This window comes from Schistocerca cancellata, chromosome 8 (assembly GCF_023864275.1).
Source record: "Schistocerca cancellata isolate TAMUIC-IGC-003103 chromosome 8, iqSchCanc2.1, whole genome shotgun sequence".
NCBI lineage: Eukaryota > Metazoa > Arthropoda > Insecta > Orthoptera > Acrididae > Schistocerca > Schistocerca cancellata.
In genome coordinates this window covers 307,432,321-307,440,163 of record NC_064633.1, presented here as the reverse complement: position 1 = coordinate 307,440,163, position 7,843 = coordinate 307,432,321, and positions in this window count along the sequence as shown.

Here is a 7,843-nt window from a genome sequence, read left to right as displayed (position 1 = left end):
GGAGGGGAAGTGTTGCTCCAGAAATAGGTGGTGTGGGAGCAACAGAGAGGGAAGCGTCCCTCCTCTCCCCATCATCAAGGGTCAGGTGTAGTCTTCTTGTTCTGAGAGGCGGCAGGAATGCGAGGAACTGATAGGACGACAATTGTTCTCGTCGCAGCGGCGTAAGAGGAGGTCATAGCCACAGGATGTAGGCGCTCAAACTTCCTCTTCGCCTCCTTAGCCTCAGTGTAGGTAAGTCGGTCCAGCGCCTTATATTACATGATTTTCCGCTCTTTCTGTAAAATATTGCAGTCTGGCGAGCAAGGTGAAAAAAGCTCTCTGAAGCTGACAAAGATGGGAGGGGGTCACGTGGACTATTGGGATGTAATGGACGTCCACAATCTCGACATGTGACGCTGGAAGTACAGTGGGAAGACATATGGCTGAACTTCCAGCACTTAAGGCATCGCATCAGGGAAGGATATATGGCTTGACATCACAGCAGTAGCCATCACCTGGACCTTCTCGGGCAATGTGTCACTCTCGAAGGGCAAGATGAAAGCACCAATGGCAACCTGATTATCCCTAACTCTGATGGACGTGCCAGATGAAAGGAACACCTCGCCGCTCTAAATTGGCGTGCAGCTCATAGACTGCAAAAGTAGGTCCCTGTGAAATATGATACCCTGGACCATATTTAAGCTCTTGTGGGGCGTGATGGTAACCGTCCCCCAGCTTGTCACAAGCGAGTAATGCACGTGACTGGGCAGAGAATGTACTTAACAAGACTGACCCAGAGCGCATTTTGGACAAGCCTTCCACCTCCCCAAAACTGTCTTCCAAATGCTCCACAGAATACTGAGCCTTCATGGAAATGGAAGATCCTCCATCAACTCTCGTACATACGAGGTACCAGGATCAATAAGCTTCCTCCCATGGTACGGCCATGGAAGGGACTATTTGTTAGAATTGAAGTTAGACTTTGCCTGCTTAGAGACTGCTGGCGGCGGTCCACCGGCAAGAGATGACGTACTACGCTTGAAGGCGTGTCATGCGCCGTGATGTCACCCACTCCGACCAGGGGCCCTACCCACGGGCGCCACCCAGCCTCAGCAAGGGCCATTGCCAGGAGTCCTGGTACCCCAGAGAGATGGGCATTTAATCCATGGCACATGTGGGGAGTTAACGGCGCAGGCACCAGTAGAGTGTTCCTTGTGTTGTCAGAGGGCTTTAACCAATACGGTACATGATGGCCCCACCACAAGGGACTGGCTACCGTGCTGGATGTGAGGGGTAAAGAATTCCATGGTCACCGAGGCGCAGAAAAAGACACTGCGCAGTGGGTGGAGGAAAACGCACATAGGAAGTTGTCCTCGCTCAAGAGATGGAGGATGAGCGGGACTGCAATCCCACGAGGAGAAAATTTTGAAAAATGGATGTCAAACCCTACTGGAGGCCATTACACGAAGGCCAATACCTAGGGCCCATTCTAACCCCAGGGGAACAGCGGGTGAAGGAACTGTTGCATTGTTAGCAAAATGCACATAATTCAGACACTATCATAAAAACTGTACTAAACTGATTCTTATAAAATATTTAATGTCAACAAATTGAAGTCCCTACTGATTGAGGTTCTAAGTAATCTGACATCATACACTGTCTATATTATTTCCTCTGCTTGTCATTTTTGTAATGATTACACCCGCAACAGTTTATCTGACGATATGAACTGTAATTTATTCTAAAAATAACTGATTCGAGACATTTTTGGTGCAGTTAAGTTCTTAAAATTTGCGTCTGTGCATTCTTGTCACGGCTGCGTCTGCTTAGTCACAGATTCGGCGCTAAGCAGGAAGGGCCATATAAATCTCTAGTATAAGGATTCTCTGTGCGGCAAATAGCAGTAATTTTAATATTTAAAAAATACTTACAGAGTTTCCCTGTTTACATATGAAATCATAATGATGAGGTAAACATTGAAAGTTAACAATACGACTGAGCCGACTGCTTGTTGTATTGCTTAAGCTTTATTCTTTTGTCTTTCATGGATATTAAGTGAGGTTTCTGTCTCAAATGGCTATTCACCAAATAATCTGCTCGTGTGGCTGACGTGCCGGACAAGACAGTAAATTCATCTTGGATTAATCCACACTGCAGATTAACAACTGTGTCTTGTGTAGCGGCCAGACTGATTTTTTTAGGCGAATTTCCTCGCTCATTAAAGCAAACACTAGGCCAGTCCCCGATCTTCACCTGGGGAGATAAAAGACAAGTTAAAATAGTTTTTGTATGTCCATGCCTGTAGTTGAGTTATAATGACTTGCTTATTAAATTTGAAATGAAAACTAAGACAACTGCAGCCGCCACTTTTGCATTTAACTTTTTTACACGATCAGTTTACGAGTTTCATTACTCATCTTCAGCCCCCTGAACCAATGAAAATATGGAGGAATCCAACCTATAGTGCAGTAATAAGTGGGGCCATTACTACATAACTCACCTGTGCGCGACTCGTGTTCATGCAGTTTATTGCTTGGCATTGTACCTTTCCTCGTCCTGTTCATGCTGTCCGATATGGCGTGTAGTTCGACAGCCTCTTGTATTGCATTGTGCATATTTTTTGGGAGGTCTACCTTGGTTCTAGAGTTTTTTTCGGCCTAGGGTGTTTCTGAAGACATAGAGCTGTCTGTCTCTTTGCCCGTGCCTAAAAATATTCCATCGTTGTTCTGGTGATCGGACGTTAGGTGGATTGGTTAGTCGGTCGGTCGGTGCTTAAGCTGACCCTAGTCTGAGTTGCCATCCTGTTACGTGAGTACAACTCCTGGCTGCCTGTATCATCTTACCTTATTTCTGAGGTACCTTCCCAGGCCGACGATTAGAACACTTCCTGAGAGCCGCTTGTCCTGTTTCCATTGATCATTATGCTTGTTTTAAGGATAATTTTAATTCTCTAACTATTTTCGTGTGGCCTTCAGCGGAGCAATAATTTCACTTCTTTCGTGGTAAAGCCTTCAGCCGTATTACAGTAAGTAGACTTGTTTTAAAAGCAAGATATTTATTTTAAAAGTGCTTGAGCTATTAGGAATTGTTCTGACTTCTATTCAGGCTTTCTGCCGTTTGTTTTTTGGGGTTATTGTTGCTGGCCTCCGTCCCAAAAATGTTGATTTTTTTTGTGATAAGGCCTTCAGCCGTCATACAGTTTTTTTAAGAGATTGTTTTAAAATTTTAATTTGTTTAAATAAAGTTTACGTATTTCTTGTGCAAACGAGAGTGATTACGGCTCCATCCACAATCGTAAAGTTTTCCTGCTCCATCCTGAGAAACCAGCTCTCGATAACTGGTGATCGTAGATTTCTGGTTTACGTGATAGGGTACTATCTTGTGAACCACATATCTAAATAAACCAGTTATATAACATTGGCTCCTGCTATAATTCACACAAAATCGCACTCCCCCAATTTACTTTGGTCAAGGGGCCGAAAATGGTTGCATAAGGAAATTAAATGCAGAAGTGATAGCACTGGTGATTCAGTTTTATGTGGCCATTGAATTTGTAAAGTGGTGCAGCTAGATTACGAATGTTTTATATTCTGGGTATCCGCAGCTCTTTAAAGGCCTGATGTTCGCAGCTAAGAAATATTCCACTAACAGCTGGTAAAATTGTTGTTTATTGAAACACAACTCGTTTCATGGCCTAAAGCCACTCATCAGGTGCAAAACACGTTAAACAGCCAGAACATGTCCATTATTCTTTTTCCAAATTTACTATTCAGTGAACCTTGCTGGCTCCGGCTTATGCGTTGGTTTAAACTTCGACTGTTACTCTGCGTTTGGTTCCCCGTGGTTATTGCGGTTATGCCGTGGTTCTTCCTCTTTCTACGTGTGGCAGCAGCGGTGTGTGCCGAAATTCGCACCTTGCCCGGTGCTGATAGTTTCAGGCTAGTCTGCGGCAGTCTGTCGGTTGGTGTGTATCAGCCAGGAAATCTCCGCGCGCGACAGTGGGCCGGGTCCGTTGACCGTTTCTACGCAGTGTCGGAGTGTGTGGGAGCTGTTCCGATTGCAACAAAGTTCGTGGCTCATCGACCTACGACATCAAAGTTGAGTGGTGATTTAATTACCGAAGCCAGTCTGTTCACATTGTGCCACTGGTTTTCGTGGGTGGCTGTTGGGTGTATTCCCGTGAGCAACAGAGAGTGTTCGAGATGGCGAAAGTTTGGCCACCATCCGGTGGAGTTTAAGTATATTTTGGTTATTTGAAGTCCACATGCACCAGCGGGATTTTCTGCCTTGTGGCCGTTAGCGTTCCGGTTACCTTCCCTGGCGGCTGACGTGAATTTCAGGCAGTGTCCTTTCCTCAGCGTGTTGTCGCTGTCCAACACGAGAGTGTAGTTTTTGACAGCTCATGCATACTTGGTTGTGGGCGGCTGCGCCTTTTACGTTTTGGCATTGGAGTTCCTTGTGTACTGGTCGGGTGGCAAGCAAGTCGCCTTGTCAGTGTGTCCGTTGACTGCCTCTTGGGTCTGTAGCCGGCGGATCGGGTATAGTTGGGCCGACTACTTGTCTCTCCTAAGCGAACGTTAATTTTTCAAGAGCAGACCGACCCCCAGGAACTTCTGAGCACCGCTGTCTGTATTGCCTTTGCTTATTGGTGTTTGATTGTGTATTTTAATGGCTCGTAGACAATGGTTTGAATTTGTATGCGTTTAGTTTGGTTTTAAATAATGGGCCTTCAGCCGTTTTATAATTGAAAGTTCCTTGCTTGTGAAGTCTTGCATTGTTTGGGCCTTCAGCCTCATTTAAAATATTTTTGGATAAAGCTTTGGGCCTTCTGCCTTTTGAAAATTTATTGTAGTTGTGTTTTTCAGTCATGGGCCTTCAGCTATCTTAATAATTAAATTCCTTACTTGTTACATCTTAGATTCTTTGAGCTTTCAGCCTCCATTTTTAAAATTATTTAAGGATAAAGGTATGGGCCTTCTGCCTTTAAAAATTCATTTTAGTTGTGTTTTTTAAATCATGGGCCTTCAGCCGTTTTAAAAATTAAAGAGGTTGTGCGCTTAAGTCATAAGATAGTGTGACATATTCAGTCGACAGTTAAGGTCGGAAATTTGCGCTGTAATGTTTGGACACCTAAATAAAGTAATATGTGTTCGAGTGTGATAGACAGCCGCTCATTTTTGGCCGCTTTCCACAATTCCTACTACCTTTTCTGTCCTGCGGATTTAACCAGGCATTTCATTCAGTTCGGCTCTCTTTAACTTTTGCAGTTTGTCCTGCCGTCACACCGATGCAGGCAAATCTTAACGCATGACACTAACAGAATGTTTCATTTATCACCGAATTGTCCTAAGTTAATGGGGCACGTCTTCTTTACCTTTCGTTCACCATAGTATTGACAGTATTCAATGAATAATAATTTTTGATCAGGAGTGATGGGTATGCCTATGACCTTTAAACGTTGTTGCACTTAAAAATGCGGCTTTAGGCAGTGAAACAGGTTGTCCACCAATCTTATCAGCTGTTAGGGGAGTTTTCCGTAGCATTGTGCTGTAGGCACAGATGCGCTCTACCGAAACCACGGTTCGTTGGCTATGGTACAGTACAACAGTGACGTTGTAAAGGGTAGGACTACCGGCAGTATTGGTAGCATTGGCAGGGAGAGAAACAGATATGGACATATGAGAGAGATAATGGAAGCCGACGACTTCTCTTTGTTTTTGGTTTGCTTGTTTTGCACTTCGTTACAAATGCACATTATGCAGTGTTAGTCCGTCGTGTATTTTGAATTCTTAAAAATCGTAAGTTGCATTTTATAATCAACAGAAATTAGTAGATCTCGTCACTTGTGGACTATTACGTAACCAAAGCAATACTTTTCATGCAAGTACCGCTTAAATGCATAAGCAAAAAAATCTATGTAATTGTTGTTATTATTTCGTACTAACTAGAATGTACTTCAACATATTCACAGGCAGAGCTTCCTATTATTATTGATAAGTGAGAAAGCCTTTTGTCAATAATAAAAGCATGTTTCTGTAAGCTCGATTAAATATTGAAGCAGTGTTTCAAATATTTATGTTCTGCCTTTTTTTTAATTTTACCTTTTTTGAGGAAATTGTATTTTCTAGCGCAATGTTACAAATCTGTATTGTTTTTCATTTTCGGCACAACATTCCTCTGCTCCACATTATAAATCAACAATTCGAAGAAAACCTGAAATAAACATAGATAATTTTAATTTTCCGATCAATATCGTTTATTTTTACACTGAAGAGCCAAAGAAACTGGTGAAACGGCCTAACATCATGAAGGGCTCCCACGAGAACGCAGCAGTGCCGCAACACGACATGGTATGGACTCGACTAATGTCTGAAGTAGTGCTGGAGGGAACAGACACCATGAATCGTCCAGGGCTGCCCATAAATCCATAAGAGTACGAGAGGATAGAGATCTCTTCTGAACAGCCCGTTTCAAGGCCTCCTAGATATGCTCAACAATGTTCCTGTATGGGAGGTTGGTGGCCAGCGGCAGTGTTTAACCTCAGAAGAGTGTTATTCAAGCAACTCTGTAGCAATTCTGGACGCGTGGGGTGTCGCATTGTCCTGCTGGAATTGTCCAAGTCCGTCGGAATGCACGATGGACATGAATGGATGCAGGTAATCAGACAGGATGCTTACGTACGTGTTACCTGTCAGAGTCGTGTCTAGACCTGCCAGGGGTCCCATATGATTACAATTACACACACCCCACATCATTACAGAGCCTCCACTACCTTCAACAGTCTTCTTATGACATGCACTGTCTATGTATTCATGAGGTGTCTCCATACCCATACTTGTCCATCGCTCGATGCAATTTGAAACGAGACCCGTCCGACTAGACAACATGTTTCCAGTCATCAACAATCAAATATCGGTGTTGACGGGCCCAGGCGAGGCGTAATGTTTAATGTCGTATAGTCACCAAGGGTACACGAGAGGGCCTTCGGCTCAGAAAGCCCATATCGATGATGTTTCGGTGAATGGTTCACACGCTGACACCTGTTAATGGACTAGCGTTGAAATCTGCAGCAATTTGCGGAAGAGTTGCCCTTCTGTCACGCTGAACGATTCTCTTCAGTCTTCGTTAGCCGCGTTCTTGCAGGATCTTTTTCCGAAAACAGCGATGTCGGAGATTTGGTGTTTTATCGGATTTCTGGTATTCACGGTACACTCGTGGAATGGTCGTACAAGAGAATCCCCACTCGGGAATGTTGCGTCCCATCGCTCGTGTGCCGACGATAACACCACGTTCTAACTCACTCAAATCTTGATAATCTGATATTGTAACAGCAGATTTAACAACTGCGCCAGACACTTGTTGTCTTACATAGGCTTTGCCGACGGGAGAGCCATATTCTGCCTGTTTACATATTTCTGTATTTGAATACACATGCATATACCAGTTTATTTCGCGCTTCAGTGTAAGTAACAGACGGCAGGATAACTATGTAGAACGAAAAGGGGTTCGCCACTCTCAGTTTCTAGGAGTATATAGAAAGGCACTGATCGCATATGTAAACAAAGTGATGGAAATGCAATAACGCCGGACTTACGCAACACACTTGACGTACAGTTAACGAGTTTACGATCTTCAGTGACCGAGGCTACTAGGAGAATTACTGTAGTCTACACTTACGTATGCCCGCATCTCGTGGTCGTGCGGTAGCGTTCTCGCTTCCCACGCCCGGGTTCCCGGGTTCGATTCCCGGCGGGGTCAGGGATTTTCTCTGCCTCGTGATGGCTGGGTGTTGTGTGCTGTCCTTAGGTTAGTTAGGTTTAAGTAGTTCTAAGTTCTAGGGGACTTATGACCACAGCAGTTGAGT